Source organism: Onychomys torridus, chromosome 9, assembly GCF_903995425.1.
Source record: "Onychomys torridus chromosome 9, mOncTor1.1, whole genome shotgun sequence".
Classification (NCBI taxonomy): domain Eukaryota; kingdom Metazoa; phylum Chordata; class Mammalia; order Rodentia; family Cricetidae; genus Onychomys; species Onychomys torridus.
Genome location: NC_050451.1, coordinates 108,963,375 through 108,979,954, shown reverse-complemented (window position 1 = coordinate 108,979,954; position 16,580 = coordinate 108,963,375). Strand labels below are relative to the sequence as shown.

Genomic DNA, 16,580 nt, shown 5'->3' with positions numbered 1-16,580 from the left:
AGGGACTCAGTAGCACACTAAGGAATGTGGTCATTCTGCAGATGAGAGGGCCACACACCAAGGCTTCCCAGTTGATAAGCTGAGAAAATAAACAGAGATATGTGAGACTGTGGCCAGGGCTTTGCTCCCCATTTCTGAAACTCATCTTGATGGCAAGAACATTGCCATTCACATCTTTCTTGCCACGCAACCCTCCAACTAGCCCTCCTTCCCAAGAAGCCAAAAGGCCTTTGTCAATATTTAGGTACAGTATTGTGCCTAAGGACAATCTTCTTTGCTCCCCAAGTAGTCTCTCAAAGTACCCCACTTCTGTCCTCTCCTCCCACACTGTCTCTCAGGCTCTCCCTGGCTGAACACCCTTCCTGCACCTGGAAACTTCTTTAATTACTTTAAACATCAGATCAAATGTCACTTCCCAGACACTGAGCACAGAGCTTGGGTGCTGTTGTCCATTCTGTGCTCACGGTTTGAGCTGAAGTCACTCCATATGGCTAAGCCTGGTGACCTCCCCCAACAGCACAAGGAACACCCTAAAGAAGCCTTAATCTTGAGTGTTCTCTGTACCTCAGGATCTACTGAGGCTCAGTTTGGCACAAAGCTTGATGGCTGTTGAAGGATTGGTAGCCAGCAGGGCACTATCTGGCTTCAGATTCTGTGTCACCAGAGCACACGGGAAAAAGATGTCAATTCAAGATACAACTGTAAAGGGGGAGGGTCTCTATGCGGGAAGAGGGGGAAACTGAGCTCAGCTTGGCCTCAAACCTTGGACAATACAAACAAAACAAAACAAAAAACACGAAGCACAGATGGGAAAGCCGGTCTAGGAAAGTGAACAGCGCTTTGTGGGGGACCTAAGATGCTGTCGGGTCTGGGAAGAGGGCTGCTGGCAGAGCACTTGCCAGGCTCATCCTCAGCCCTGGGGATGCAGAGGTGGGAGTGCCTTTGGAGCTCACAGGCTAACCACAAGCAGATGAGTGAATCCCATGTTAAGAGAGAGACTCTGTCTCAAAAACAAGGTTACCTGGGATCTCCATACATGTACAGAAGAGGAGCTGCTGGGGGAGGGGAGGGGAGGGGAAAGAGATGGCAAGAAGGAAGGATAGTGTGAATCAAGACTAAAGAGTTAAAGATAGGGGTTGGGATTTAGCTCAGTGGTAGAGCGCTTGCCTAGCAAGCACAAGGCCCAGATCCGGCAAAAAAAAAAAAAAAAGTTAAAGATAAACTTTGACAATGGGCCAAAATTAGACTACTAAGACCCTCAAATGCCTGGCTGAGAGCACAGTCTTTACCCTGTAGGCAGTACTGAGCCACAAGGACCAGAATAATGACACCACAGAAACACAACTTTAGGAAACGGACTGGTAGATGACATATGACATGGGAAATAAGGGGAGGGTAGAGGGAGTCCATCTTCAAAGCGACTATAATGACTCATACATGAGGTAATACTTGAACAGAGAGATGGAAATAGAAAGATTGCCTGATAAGCCGGCTTTTGTGGACAAAGTAACCCAGTGTTGCATGTGGCTAGCTATTGGGAGAATGGGTGAGATTGGGATGATTGGAAAATGTGAAGTGAAGGCAAGAGGGAGGCAGAAGAACAGGGGTGGGCCTGTCCTAGGCTTTTGGGAAGGTGGGGATGGACATAGGCTCTAGGCTTAGAGTTCATCTTACTGTATGTCCTTGTTAGGGTTTCTATTACTGCAATGAAACACACCATAACTAAAAAGCAAGTTGGGGAGGAAAGGGTTTATTTGGCTTACACTTCAGCATTGCTGTTCATCCCTGAAGAAAGTCAGGACAGGAACTCAAAACAGGGCAGGGTCTCAGAGGCAGAAGCTGATGCAGTGGTCATGGAGGGGAGCTGCTTCCCACGGCTCTTATAGAACCCAGGACCAGCAGCCCAGGGATGGCCCCACCCGCCATGGGCTGGGCCCTCCCCCATTGATCACTAATTGCCCCACAGCTGGATATCAAGAAGGCTTTTCCTCAGCTGACTCTAGCTGGTGTCAAGTTGACACACAAAACCACCCAGCACACTGTACAAGTAAAAGTCATGGGTGTGAATAAAGGGGGTGATTGTGGAACCCCAAAAGCAAAAGACTAACCGTGTCCCATCGTGAAGGGTCAAAAGGGATGGGAAATCAGGAAAGAGGAAGGGAGAATACAGAGGTACTGAGTGATGGAGACCAAGCTGAGGTGCATCTGACGACTCTGAAAGACACTACACTCGGCTCTGGTCCTTGGGAACAGCCAGCTGGCTTGGAAGTCTTATTCTAGAAGGTTCCCTGCCCAGCTCATTCTGCTCCCTCTCCTACAGAAGCAAGTCCCCAAGAAGTTTCCCAGGAACTTCCTCATGGGCCTTTTCCCCTTCACGGTAAAACCTTCATAATCTCACAATATGCAGAGTGGTCCAGAGACGCTAGGGTAGAGCATGGAGCCCACAATCCGCACCACTGACTCCAATTAGTAGGATCTATGTCCCACAACCCATTAGAAAGGGACATGAGCACATTTTAGGAAGCACCTCGCCATTTGCTTCTCCCACCCACATCATCCCACCCAATCATCCCACACTGAAACGTGAGAGGCCACTGTTCACCTCTAATACAACCCTGAAAGTCTGGGTCCCATGACAGGGAACAGTCAGTTATAGACCAGCTTTAGGAGGACTGGCCCTCTCCTTCCTACACTCCCCTGAAGACTCTACATAGTTACCTGATGTCTTTCTAATCTCTGGCACAAATAAACACTCACCAAGCTCCTGCTTGGATCTGCTTGGTTGTGTGGTCTAGGCTTAAGTAGCTCATCTCGATGTACTGAGAGACAAGACTGGACTGTCTCCACCTACAATTCTGAGCATGGTATCTTCTGTCCAGTGGAAGACAGGACACCCAGGGGTGCTCAATCAGTCAGGTGTGGGTGCTGCTGTATTCATTATGAAGTCAACTGGGCTCAAGATCCTCTCCATAAACCATGCAAAATTACTTCCATGGATGTGTCACTTGCTATCTTGTGGTTAAAAATAATATAACCTTCAGGGCAGACCACACTTGCAGTCAAGTACATCTTCCCCATTCCCAGCCTCCTGTGTGTGCGTGTGCGTGTTTTAGTGTGTGCTGAGCCCCAGCCAGGGAGCTGATGCCAGGTAGGAAGGGAGGGACCTATTCTCCCACATCACTCCTCCACCCAACCAAGGGGCTGGAGTTAAGCTCTCCCATTGCCACAGCCCTGCCTACAAACACAAGTCTTTTGTCCTTATCTCCTGAGATGAATGTCTTCATTCCCAAGCCCCTCGGGTCTATGTGCACACTTCTAGCACCTTGGTTTCTAAATCTCCACCCAAGTGTGATTTACAGACCTGGTATCTAAACTTGCTTTCTCTATAGCCCTCAGATGACCCCATTCTTATACTACTTCTGAGTACTGTCATTTCCCAAAGGATGTCACACTTGCTTTCTGTTTACATGCGAGAACGTGGACAGCTGCTGAACATCGAAAGCTCTGTTGAATTCACATGTCACCCAGTCACAGGCTTCAAGCGACACATCCTAAGCAAGCCCAGAGAACATCACAGGAATGCTTCAAGTGCTTGACATCCCAACTGAGAAGCCCATAATCTAGCAGTGTTGTCTTCCAGGGAAATACACCGACCCTGTGCATACATTAACTTGGGCTCTGCTCCACTCTGCTGACTTCCCCAGCCGCCTGGATGCCCTGAGGGGACAGTCAAGGAGAGGACAAGTTACCAGTACTGTGGCATTCCACACCTAAAAGTTAGGAACTTACAAAGCTACTTTGCTCCTCACATCTCCTTGAAACGTCACTTTAACTGAGTAAACGAACAAAAATTTTATCTGGCAGAGAAACCAACGAGAGCTGTCGTGCCACAAAATCCCTGCTTCAAGAGTTCCTCTTGGAACTTCCCCAAAAGCAATAAGGAGCTCAACATAAAAACGTACACTCCTTCCCTGAGATGCAAAGACATCTGGACTCCCAAGGGGGGGCCAGACTTCAGTGAAGGTCACACAGAGATAAATGCCTGGCAAGTTCTGTCCCAGCTGCAGATCTCAGACCAATATAAAGCCTGGTTTTCCAGAACAGAATCCCCTGGCTACAGACCAGGGGCGGTGTTCTCAGAACGACTGAGGCAGATGTGCAGAACAGCTTCCCTGGGCACAGGCAGGACCAAGTGAGGAACCCCACAAGCAAGCCACGTGGAGAGGGAAAAGGGGAAGGCAGAGACCGAAGCATAGACACTGCCAGGCTTCACCTAAGTTTCTGTCACACCCCCCAGGAGCCTTAAGAACCCCTCCTAACAGGGGCAGATCCCTTTCAGCCTCCTGTGAGATTCCTACAAATAGCTAGCTGATCCAACAACAAACAAACAAAATACACAAAATGAAAAACACAGCCTCCTCTACTAACAAAGGTGGGTCCTGAAGTGGTTCAGAAGTGAAGTCTGAACACCAGGAGGGCTGGAAACTCATTCTTTATTGCACACTTTTTCAGACATCTTAAATTTTGTGAGACAGCGTGATCTGGGAAGATGGCCCAGTGAACCAGAACGCCTGCTACATAAGCTAGAAAACCTGAGTCTGGATCCCTAGAGCCCACAGAAAGACCAGGCACATGTCTAACCCCAGCATTGGGTGGGGGAGGACACAAGAGCCAAGTAGACAAAATAGCAGGCCCCAGGTTCAGCCAGAGGCCCTGCCTCAAAAAAATATGATGTAGAGCAATAGAGAAAGACACCAGAGTCACCCGCTAGCCTTTATATGAGGCACAGACACAGACACATACGCACGCACGCACGCACGCACGCGCGCAGCCAGGCCAGTGAGATGCTTCATCAGGAAAAGGTGCTTTGCCCACAGTCCTGACAAACTGTATCATCGCAGGGACCCACTTGAGAGGAGAAAGCCAACTCCTGAAAGCTGTCCTCTGACCACACACCCACACACACAAATTAATAAATGCAATAAAAACCCCTCATTTTTGCAAAATTATACCCTATATTACCTAGGTTATAAGTAAATAATTTTTCCTTTCCTAGTCCTGCTGAGGATTCCAGCCCTATCTAAACCATAAATCTAATAAAATAAAATCAGTGAGAAGGGACACCTATAAATCAAATGGGTGACAAGGAATTATTTGTGCACAACAGTATTCCCCTTCCAGTTTTAAATGTAAACGATTTACAAGTTCCAGCTTAAGAAAAACACATCCCAAGTTGTTTTTCACAGGAGAAACCCCAGAGGAAGATGGGCAGGATCAGAGAGGCTGCCAGCTGGAGCCCCTGGAACATTTCTCCATGCCACACATGTAGGTCAAATGGGTGTGCCTGTGCCATACTGTGGGACAAGAGTCAAGTATGTCAGACACCTGGGAGCTCAAAGTGAGAAGGGTGTGCTACTGTCTCCAAGAGCTCCGTTCATCCGCTCTGCCTGTGGGAGCTGGAAACTACCAGGACAAAGACACCCTGTGTTCCTGGTCCCTTTGCCAGGCCCCAGGAGGAGGGGAGGGTGGAGACAAACAGACCTCTGCCTGCCAGCAGCAGCACCTCCGGAGACCACACAGCTCAGCCTGGCTTCTCCCGGGCACTTTGATAACGAGAGAGCTCAGCAGCAGCTATTCTGGCAGATGGGTTTACTTATTTGAGCAAGAGAAACTGTATACCACCCAGGTGGCTCAGAAGAGAGGTGGCTTGGATCCGCTGATGGTCCAGGAATGGGGCCCTCTCTGAGGGGCGTGGCCTACCCCAGCAGTGGGGAGGGGGAAGATGAACTAAGAAAAGGCAACTGTAATCAGCACCTCCGTCTTCCTCACCTACCAAGTAAACACCGAGAACATGTAACGTGCTATATTGATTTAAACCAGGCATGGGGGTGCATGCCTGTAACTCCACACTCAGAAGTAGGAGCATCAGAAGTTCAAGGTCATCCCCAGCTACATGACTGTGCAGCACATGAAACTGTCTCAGAGCAAATATTCATTTTAATTAAATCTAAATTAAATACCCCCCCAAAAAAAATTTTCTAGGGAACACTTTTTTTTTTTTTTTTTTTTTTTTGAGACAGGGTTTCCCTGTGTAGCTTTGCACCTTTCCTGGAACTCACTTGGTAGCCCAGGCTGGCCTCGAACTCACAGAGATCTGCCTGGCTCTGCCTCCTGAGTGCTGGGATTAAAGGCATGTGCCACCAGCCCACACTTCTAAGAAAACTGAATAAAAGGAACATTTCTATTTTTAGCGGTTTTTACATGTTATTTAAGAAATCCAATTTGAGGCCGGGCAATGGTGGTACTCGCCTTTAATCCCAGCACTTGGGAGGCAGAGCCAGGCGGATCTTTGTGAGTTCGAGGCCAGCCTGGACTACAGAGCAAGATCCAGGAAAGGCGCAAAGCTACACAGAGAAACCCTGTCTTGGAAAACCAAAAAAAAAAAAAAAAAAAAAAGGAGAAAGAAAGAAAGAAGTCCAATTTGAGGTCTCCAGCATCCCTACCCTAGGGAAGAAAAAAAAATTCAAATGTCCAGTTGTAACCATGTTCTTAACTAAAAACTCGAGTCTGACCAATGCCAAGTAAAATGTCCAGATACCCAGCTCTGCAGCTCACTATTCTTCAGTCATTGTTTCCCAGTGAACTAAACAATGCTCAGCCCACTGGGCCCTGCTGACATGAGCCTGCAAGCTCTCACCTCCTTCCTGCAAGGCTCTCCCCATCCCCCACCTCCCCAACTCCAGCAAGCCTCTCCCTGATGACTCTCTCCCTCACTCTGCTCTGCCTGGAGTTAGATGTGCGTTATTAATGCACAGCCACATGCTGTCTGGGCCTTTCTCCTCTCCCTGCCTTGCCAGCAAGAGTCCAGGTCCCGGGGGACAGAGAGGGCTCTGTGTCCCCTGCAATGTGACAGCATGTCTCTTGCTTCAGTGGACTCTACATCTGTGGGGCAGGGGTTCTGGGGCACATGCACTCTGGATCCTCACCCTCATCTCTGTAGAGCCACTGAGACAGCAGTACCACCTGAGAGCCCGTTAGACACACCGGTTCTCCATCTCAGCCAGGCCCCCCATCTGTGTCTTAATAAGACTTTGAGTGCTCCAACGGAGGTTCTAGCCTGGGAATCACTGTTCATGTTTGTTCTTTTGATCCAACAGTCCCCACACTGGCTTTGAACTCATTCCACAACTGACAATGGCCTCCAACTCCTGACCTTCCAGCCTCTGTCTCCCAAATGCTCCATGTGCTGGGATAACAGGTATGTGCCACCTCACCAGCTTGGTGACACCACAGCTCTGATGCTCAGAGGTCCCAGGAGGGTCAGTGTAGAAAGATGTGTAAGCCCATGATCCTTGACAAATTTACACACACTGACCACTTCACTAAGAGATCACTCTGCCCGAGAAACTCCCACACATGTTGAATAATTGTCTGTTTCTGACAGATCATGGCAAGAAAAGAGGCCAACCTATGCCAATCAATTTTCAAATTACACCCTAACCTTCTCTCGACCAAGATGCTACCTTTGTTTTTGCTCCTACAGATCGGAGGGAGCACACTTCCTGCATTTCAAGGATGTGCAATGACAAAATAGAACTGGGAAATGAAAGCTCTTCTGTCCCCACAGGAGATCAGGAAACCAGGGCAGAAAACAAAACAAAAAAACAAAGCAGTAATTCAAATTTTGGAGGTGGTCAGGTGCAGATTCTAATCACCCACATTCCCTCAGCTCTATCTCACGTCCAGGTACAAAGACCCCGTCTTAATCTGCTTCCTACTGAAATGACAAAACACCACGACCAAAAGCAACCGGGGAAGGAGGAGTTCGTCTCCTCTCACGGCTTACAGTCATCCATCATGAAGGAAAGTCAGGTCAGGATTTCAAGGCAGAACTGTTGTGGAGACCATGGAGAGAGGTGTTGCTTACCGGCTTGCTCCCCAAGACATACTCAGCCTGTTTTCTTATATGCCCCAGGATTACCTGCCCAGGGTTGACTCCTCCTGCAGCTGAGCCCTCCCCCATCAATCATTAATCAAGACCATGTCCCCAAAGACTTCTCTACAAGCCAGTCTGATGGTGGTTCCTCTGCCCAGATGACTCCAGCTTGTCAAGTTGACAAAAGGCAAACCAGGACAGCCAGTGTGAAGAAAATGTCAGGTGGAAGTGGCCTCCTGTGAGGGAGCTGCAGCTGCCAGCCCCTCTCAGAGTCCTAGGAATGATGTCTCAGCAGTGAAATCAGGCCTTAAGCTGAGCCAAACTGCACTCTTTAATCACAGGCACTGGCCAAAAGGTTCTCTTCAGAACGATGCAGGACAGCCTCTCCAAATGTGTGGAGAGGGCCCAAACCCTGGCTGCCTGGCCCACCGTGAAGGCAAAGTCTGCTACCTGATTTACTCACTCAGCATCTATACAAACAGGTACCTGATGTCTCAGGTATATCGCCTAGGGTCACAAGGATGGGGCTCATCACCACCCGCAGGTGACAGGGCTCCCCGCAGTACAGCAACTGCGCTTGTGCTTTGGGAAACAGTGATTTGTTTCCCGTCACACCAGACAGCTCTGTCCTTAGGATGTGAAGGTGGAAGAGAGGGGGACACCGGGTGAGAAAGAGCAGGTGCTCTGAGCCGAGTGTGAAGCCTGCACGTTTACTTCAGACAGGGTGCAGTCCTGAATTCTCACGTCTCCCACAGGCTGAAGAACTGGCACCTGAGTTGGACCCTGAAAACAGGGGAACAGGTTGGATATGGAGGTGCACAGCTGTAATTCTGGAGCCTGAGAGGTGGTCACAGGAACACTGAATTAGAGGCCGCACTAGGGAGATACTATATTGGAAAGGGAGAAACACAAATGTTTTTTAAGTATCAGTGGTGGCAGGTGGCCCGAGCGGATCATACGCATATTTCTGTGTTCAACAGTCTTCACTAAGCATCCCCTGCAGAGCAGGAGCTGGCCAGGTGCTAAGTCCAGGTGAGCAGAGGCCAGAAAATAAAAGGGGAGAATGAGAGACAAGTGGAATCGAGGGCGAAGATTAGGAAAAGTCCTTTCGCTCTGGACGCTACATGTTCCCACCCAGTGGTTGAGAGACGGAGGTAGCAGACAGTCACGTGGACACCAAGTACCTCAGGCTGTAATTAATAGAGAGACTCTTTTCACAGAGGTTGTTTAGGAAGACCAGACAGGAGCGTTTTCCCATACACCTTTGCTCTTCATACGGCTTCACGACTGTTCATATCTCTCATGAGTGTGGGACCTCTGTGATGGGCGGCAGATGGACCAACAGTGATTATTATTAACAAGGTGTGTGCTTGCGTCGGGGCCTCGTTATGCCACACACTCCACAGGTTTGACAGCTGCACAACGGAGTTGCCACTGCAGCGGCGTTCAGAAGACTATGCCCGGACATCTGTTCTCCATCTATCACCCTCGCTTCCCTAAACCTGACCCAGACACCCACTCTATGTCTGGAGTTCTGTCTTCTCCAGATGAGCACAAATGGGAACTGCACAGTACATGGCCTGTCTGCATTCTACTGCTGTGAGGATGCGCCATGACCATGCAATGCTCATAAAGGAAGGCGTTTAGCTGGGGGTGCTGCTTACGGTTTCAGAAGCTTAGTCATGATGACGGAGAAGTAGCCGAGAGCTTTACATCCTATCCTCAGGCAGAAAGCCACTGGACCTGGCATGGGCTTTTGAAACCTAAAAACACACTTCCAGTGACACACATCTTCCGACAAGACTACACCTCCCAACTGTTCCCCGACAGTTCAACTGGGGAGCAAACCTGTGAACATACAAGCCAATGGGCCACTCTCACTCAGACCTGCACTGGCTCGTCACCTCAGCCTCAGATCTTACGGTGCATGTGACTTAATAGCTCACTTCCTTCTACTGCTGAGGACTCCTCCACTGTGCCACTGCTTAACCACCCTTCTGCCGAAAGACAGAGTTGCTTCCAAGTGTTTGGTTATTGTGAAAAACTTTCCAGGCAGAGAAGTGGAAGGGCGTAGATGTTACCTCCAAGGGGCAGGATGAACTTGAGTTTAGAAATGACAGGCCAAGCCTTAGGGTGCAGTGGGCAGACACTGCTCTATCGGTTTCCAGCTCTGTCCAGCTCATATCTCGTTCCCAGGAGGTTATTTAGCTGTCTTGACTTGTCAGGTAATTGAGCTTATCTCAGAGGCCCTAGATAAAAGTGTCTCCTTCAGTTCCTGAGAAAATGGAAGGCTTAGTAACTACATATGTCTGGAGTAAACAACAACACAAAGTACTAGATATTTCCTTTAGTAAGCCACAAGGAAAAATTTGTTTCTAAATCAAGCCAACATATTCCCAGCAAGCTGATTATTTAATAAAGAAATAATCAATAACAACTTTGCTTCCCGTTTATGACCTCTAAGACTGTTGAGGTTTCATGCTCTCTGGAAAGAATACTGGAGAAATCAATGCCTGGAACATAGCTCAGCTGGTGCCTACCTAGCAAGCACAAAGCTCAGAGTCCACTCAGTCACTGCATAGAACAGGTGTAGTGGTATGAGGCTGTAATCCCAGCACTTGGGGAATGGAGGCAGGAGGATCATAAATTCAAGGTCATCCTCTGCTACACAGCAGGTTCAAGACCACCCTCAGTGACCAAAGACCCTACCTCAAAAATTAATAAATATAACAGCACAAATAGGAAAGTAATGTCCAAACTGAAATGTTTCTATATCCTGTGTCATAGTCACTGACATAAACAAAAACCACTTGTTTAAAGCTTGCCAAATCCACAAAGTGTAAACCAGAGGCCTCCTCTCGCCTCACAGTGAAGTCACTAAAGAGTCTCCAGCAGTTCCACTCTTACTTGAGTAACCAACTGTGCAGTATCACCATAATCCAAAGACACAATGAAACACAAGTGTAAAGGGCGCCATGTCCTTCCTTCAGAATCAATGATCAATTGAATAGTGAAATGTCAAGGAATATATACATAACAAGAAAGCCAAACCCCTTGTGAAATAATGAGGGCGTTTAAATGTCAGCCTGGTTGGCAAATGAGGTATTCAATTAAACACTGTTGTCTGTGTTAAAAAATGAATGATTAGGAATGATGCACTGTCGCTGCAGCCTGCTTCAGGGAGAAGCCAAGGCCGGACTGTTCATACTCCTGAGGTCACCCTATAAAACAGATCAGTAGCTGGGCCTCCAGGCTCAACCCCAATCAGGACCATCTGGAATGCACCATACAGTTAACTTAATCATTTGTATAGTGTGGGGCGGGGAGGGGGTCTTTGGGTTTCTATTGCTGTGAAGAGACACCATGACCACAGCAACTCTTATAAAGGGAAGAATTTAATTGGGTCTGGCTTACAGTTCAGAGGTTTCGTCAATGGCATGAAGGCACACATGGTGCTGGAGAAGTAACGGAGAATTCTACATCCAGATCTTCAAGCAGCAGGAAGAGAGAGAGAGACACTGGGCCTGGCTTGAGCATTTGAAACCTCAAAGCCCCCCCCCCACACACACACACCCTTCCTCCAAAAAGGCCACACCTCCTAAAGGTGGGGGAATGTTAATTTAACCCAACCAACCCTTCTGTTGCACCTTCTCCATCAAGTACAGGCCTAAGACCTTTCTAACTCCCTAAATCCTCACAACCGCCATTGGATGGACTGAGTCCCGCTGGCAGATGAGGAGACTGAGGCAACACAGGTTAAGCCAACCCACCCAAGGAACCCACCGCTTATGCAGGATGACAAGTCCAGGGGCATTACGATTCAGCCTTTTCGGGTGCCCTCACACAGCCTCCTGAATGCTCCTTCCCTCTCACACACACGTCAGTCAAGCTCTGTGCCACAAAACCCACTGAGGACGCCATGGCGGGAATTTCTCCTGGGGAGATTTGAACACACTCACCAAGGAGAAAGCAAACTATGATCGTTGCAACAAAGTCCAGCTCAGAGAAATGGTGAGTCCAACGGGCTCACAGGACAGTAGGTGACGCCCTTGCAGCCACAGCAGCCAGAAGTCCTCACCCAGCAGAGACGACAGCTGTTTAGACGGCACACACACACTCTGCCGTGAACTCGCCCACGCTCTATATACTCTAACCCCTCCTCAGCCCAGGAGGCCACGTGCCACTTAGACACAATTACATACAGCTGGGAGACAGGTGCAGGAAGGAATGTCGGGAATCTCAGGTGAAGGACTAATGACCCTCTCCATCCCCTTTTCTATGAAGAAATGTCAGCAGGCAGAGCTTGAGGGTCTCTTTCCAGTAGACTCTGCTACCGTGATGAAGATGGTAACTTAGGATGCTACGTATTCTACAACAGATGCCAATGGAAGAAACCCACCAACTGTCAATGTCTTTGCTGGGTGACTACTAGACGCACATAGTGTAAGCTATTTGTAATTCTAAATCAGGACCTTTCCAAATGTCTGAAAACCTTTCTCATGTCCGTTGGCAATATGACAAAACTCTATGCACCCAGGGATAGGGCCACACAGAACACATGCTGAAATATGTCCCCATGGTGCCTGCTGGCCTTCTGTCCCTGAGCCATCAAAACAGCGCCCAGCCAGCACCGTGGAAGGCCCTCCTGAGCCTGAGATAGACAATACACAGGCGAAGTCACTGTCTCTCTGGAATTCAACACTGCATGCTTCAGGAACTGCTCAAAGACACAGCAGACACTGTACAATGTCCAGAGACACCAAGACAATGCCTCCTGCCCAAAGGCAAATTTGGTGCCCAGTGAACATATGACCACCCAGACAACTGAACCTTACCCTCAGCCCTGCATCACTAAAGAGAGACTGCCAATGCTGTGGGTGTGGGGACTAAGCTCAAGATCGCTCTGGGGCGAAAGAATAAGCCAGTGTTTGTGCAGACATCAAAGCCTGTGGCTGCTGACATTTCATCTTCTCACAAAACCCTTCTACCCACATGCAAGTGCCATTCATTAAACACGTATGCATTACTTAAGAGTCCAAATTCTACACCGGGACTCCAGGCCGGTGCTTAGAAAAGAGAATGTATCTGGGAGCATCCATGAAAAACTGGAGTCAAGAACTGTAGGGAAGGCGAAGGAAACTGGTCAAGTGCCAGACGATTTCACCCTTCAACAGCAGGCCTCCCAGGCCAGGGGCTACTGACTGGTCTCCAACTGGAGCTCCTGGGGCTGCTGAGGTGACATCCAAAGTCTAGAAGAAACAGGTGTTGTGTAGGCTTTTCCTGGGATACAGGAACATCTACTCTCCAATACTGACCAGAGAATTCCACCAATTGCAATGTGGTGAGCCAATGAGTTTTATCAGGCTCACTTAGAGGAGCCTGGAGGAGCCAAACACAAGTGCATCATGAGACACTTCACACAGTGTGGATAACAATGTCCATTAGCTGGATAGATGGGGTCCTCCCTCAGTTAGGCCTCCACATATATGCTGACACACTCCAGAAGCCATGAGACCATGTGAATGGGCAAAAGGACATACAGCTGGGAGGACACGTGGGAAGGAGTCGCTGGACTGCCAGGTGCAGGGCTAATGACCCTGCCCATCCACTGGTAAGAGCAAACATCAGCAGGCCTGATCTTAAGCTGTAAATACACACAGCTGTTCTGATGGCAAGGGTAAGGGGTGTTGTCCTCAGAAGACAATACCAGGCAGAGTGGCAAACATATGTGACCAATCCAGCACTCAGGAGGCTGAGGCAGGAGGCTGGCTCTAGGTTCAAGTAAGTTCCAGTCCAATATTGGCTACAAATACCCCATTCCAAACAAACAAACAAAGGCACTACCAGTCTATAAGCTATCTTTATAAAACTCAAACACAATCAGGGCATCAAACAAGTAAGGTCAGAGGAGACAAATTATCAGACCAGGGAATGGTGAATTTAAAAAAAAAAAAAATGCATGCATTTCCTTAAATTATATTCCTGTTTTTCCAAGTAATAACTTGGCTTGAACACAAATTTTTACCTACCACAGTAGTCCTATGCATGTGTTAGAAATTTTCAGATCACAGAGCAGACAGACATAGGAACACAAAACCTGAGCAATTATTTGCAAATGAGAACACCCTATGTTAGAGAAAAATCATTGCCTGAATGAGCATTTAAAAAAAATAAAGTCACTCTGAATATTTCATTTGAACATGGTGACTCATGCCTGTAATTTCAGTGCTGGGCAGGTTGAGGTGAGAGGTGTGCATCAAGTTTGAGGCCACCCTGGGCTACATAGTGAGTTCTAGGCCAGCCTGGTCTAAAGAGCGAGACTGTCTCAAACAACAACTAAGCAGTTTTCCCACTGAAATGGTCTCCTACCACAGCCTCAGTGAAGTGAATGAGTTCTGTTCTCCACATGAGCATAAAGCAATAAACAAGGACTACAAAAACTACAAAACCAAACCAAGAGTAACCAGAAATTAGACAACAAAAGAATGTATAATCTGTTACAGAAAACACGAATAGACCAAAAGGGAAGACATGAGAAAACAATTACAGAATGTTCCTTTCATCTCAGTCGAGGAAAATGAATATGCCTGAGAATGTTTTCAAACTTCCAAAGTTTCAGATAAACAGTCCTTTTTTAAAATAAGGATATATTCTAAGCTCATTATACTTTAACCAAAACAGAACAAAAGTATTTTAAAAGAATGTCTAAAGCCTTACTTGACCCGTAGAGTAGAGGTTGGGGCGTGAGGATTGCGGAGCTCTGGGTCAGCCTGGACTACAATAGTGAGATCTTGTCTTAAAAACTGAAGGGAGAAAAAAATCCACCCAAAGCAACAGAAAACACTCAAAAGGAGTGTCTACTGCAAAAAAAAAAGTTGGACTTTGGGACTTAGTGCACCTGTGGGGGAGGGGACACATGCATATGGGTACACACATCCATGCACATACATGTATGCAGAGGTTCATATCGACATCTTCCTCCATTGCCCCCCAAGTATTCTTTAAAGATCCTTACATTTCTATATTCATCAAGACCATTATTCACCCTAACATCCATTAGTTTTATTCTATTAAATGTTTAAATTCTGATTCACAATTATCTTGATCAATGCTAACAATCAACTGTAGCTAATTAGCAATGTAAGGACATCACAGGTAAGGGAAGAGACAAAGCTGCCTGGAAGGAGCCGAGATGGTCCCTCTAGCCATGATCTCAACATGTGTACACACAAACATCACACACACCCAAGAACAAGGGACAGTGATAACTAAGTGGACTGCTACTTGAAGAACGTGCTGCAAGAGTTTTGAAGGAAGGCATCTTCCTAAACTTGGTTCTTCAAAAGAGACCCCATTTGCTGGGCGGTGGTGGTGCACGCCTTTAATCCCAGCTCTCGAGAGGCAGAGGATCTCTGTGAGTTCAAGGCCAGCCTGGTCTACAGAGTGAGTTCCAGGACAGCCAGGGCTACACAGAGAAACCCTGTCTCAAAAAGAAAAAGACTCCATTCCCGTAACAAATCAGATCTCTGACTGCCTGCTTCCCTGATGGCTTCCATAGCAGGCAGATCACAATTCTGAATGACAAATCATGAACACAGAGAATGCCAAGAGGAACTGAAACAGAGATACACCAAGCACCAAACATCACATCTTTCTGTAGGCTCTTATCCCACCCACTCTGACAGGTCGCTCTAAATAAAGGAGGCAGCTGGCTGCTCCCACAGGCACACACTTCTGTGAGGGGAAATAAAAACAAAGAGTCTGTCCTCTCGTGACTCAGCATCCATAATTATCAGAAGACACAAGTTAGCTGTTCATTTCACTTGTAAAAGGCTGCTGAGCCTTGATACACACACACACACACACACACACACACACACACACACACACACAGAGTCACATACTCAGACATGCACAAATACATATACATGTACATGCTCACTTGCACACACATACATGCACACAGGCACATAAATGTATGCACACACATACATGCACACATAGGCACTCATATACACAGGCACATGAATGCATGAAAACATATGCATGCACACACAGACACATGGATGTATGGACACACACACATACACACAACTTATAACAGTACTGGACAAACATAGTGACCTCTTAAAATCCATTTCACTTGATAAAAATGTCGATTTAAGATGGGCGTGGTGGCTCACATCTGTAACCCCGGCAGTCAGGAGACAGAAGCAGAAATGTCCATGTCCAAGGCTAGCCTGAGATACAGTGAGTGACAGGCCAGTCTGGTCTACAAAGTATGACCCTGTCTCAAAACAAAACCAAACCTGAAAACTGCCAATTTAAGATTAGAAAGCAACTTTTACTTGCTGGCTAGTTTTGTGTTTTGGTTTTGTGGGTTTTTTGCTGTTTGTCTGTTTGTTTCTTTTTTTCTTTTTTTTTTTTTTTTTGGTCAACAAGCTAGGGTCACCTGGGAAAGGGTAACCTCAACTGAGAAAATGCCTACATCAGACTGGCTTGTGAGCATGTTCTTGATTAATGATTGATGTGGGAGGGCCCAGCCCACTGTGGGTGATGCCACCACCCCTAAGCAGGTAGTCCTGGGTTAGGTATAAAGAAAGCATAGAGAGCAGGCCACTAAGCCATGTTCTTCATGGTCTGT

General features: G+C 47.5%; 1 protein-coding gene across 4 annotated transcripts in view; it reads right to left on the bottom strand.

Moving 5' to 3' along the window:
* Farp1 (FERM, ARH/RhoGEF and pleckstrin domain protein 1) overlaps nt 1–16,580 on the bottom strand; it is a 266,129-nt gene that overhangs the window by 203,689 nt on the left and 45,860 nt on the right. The gene's annotated exons all lie outside the window — the stretch shown is intronic.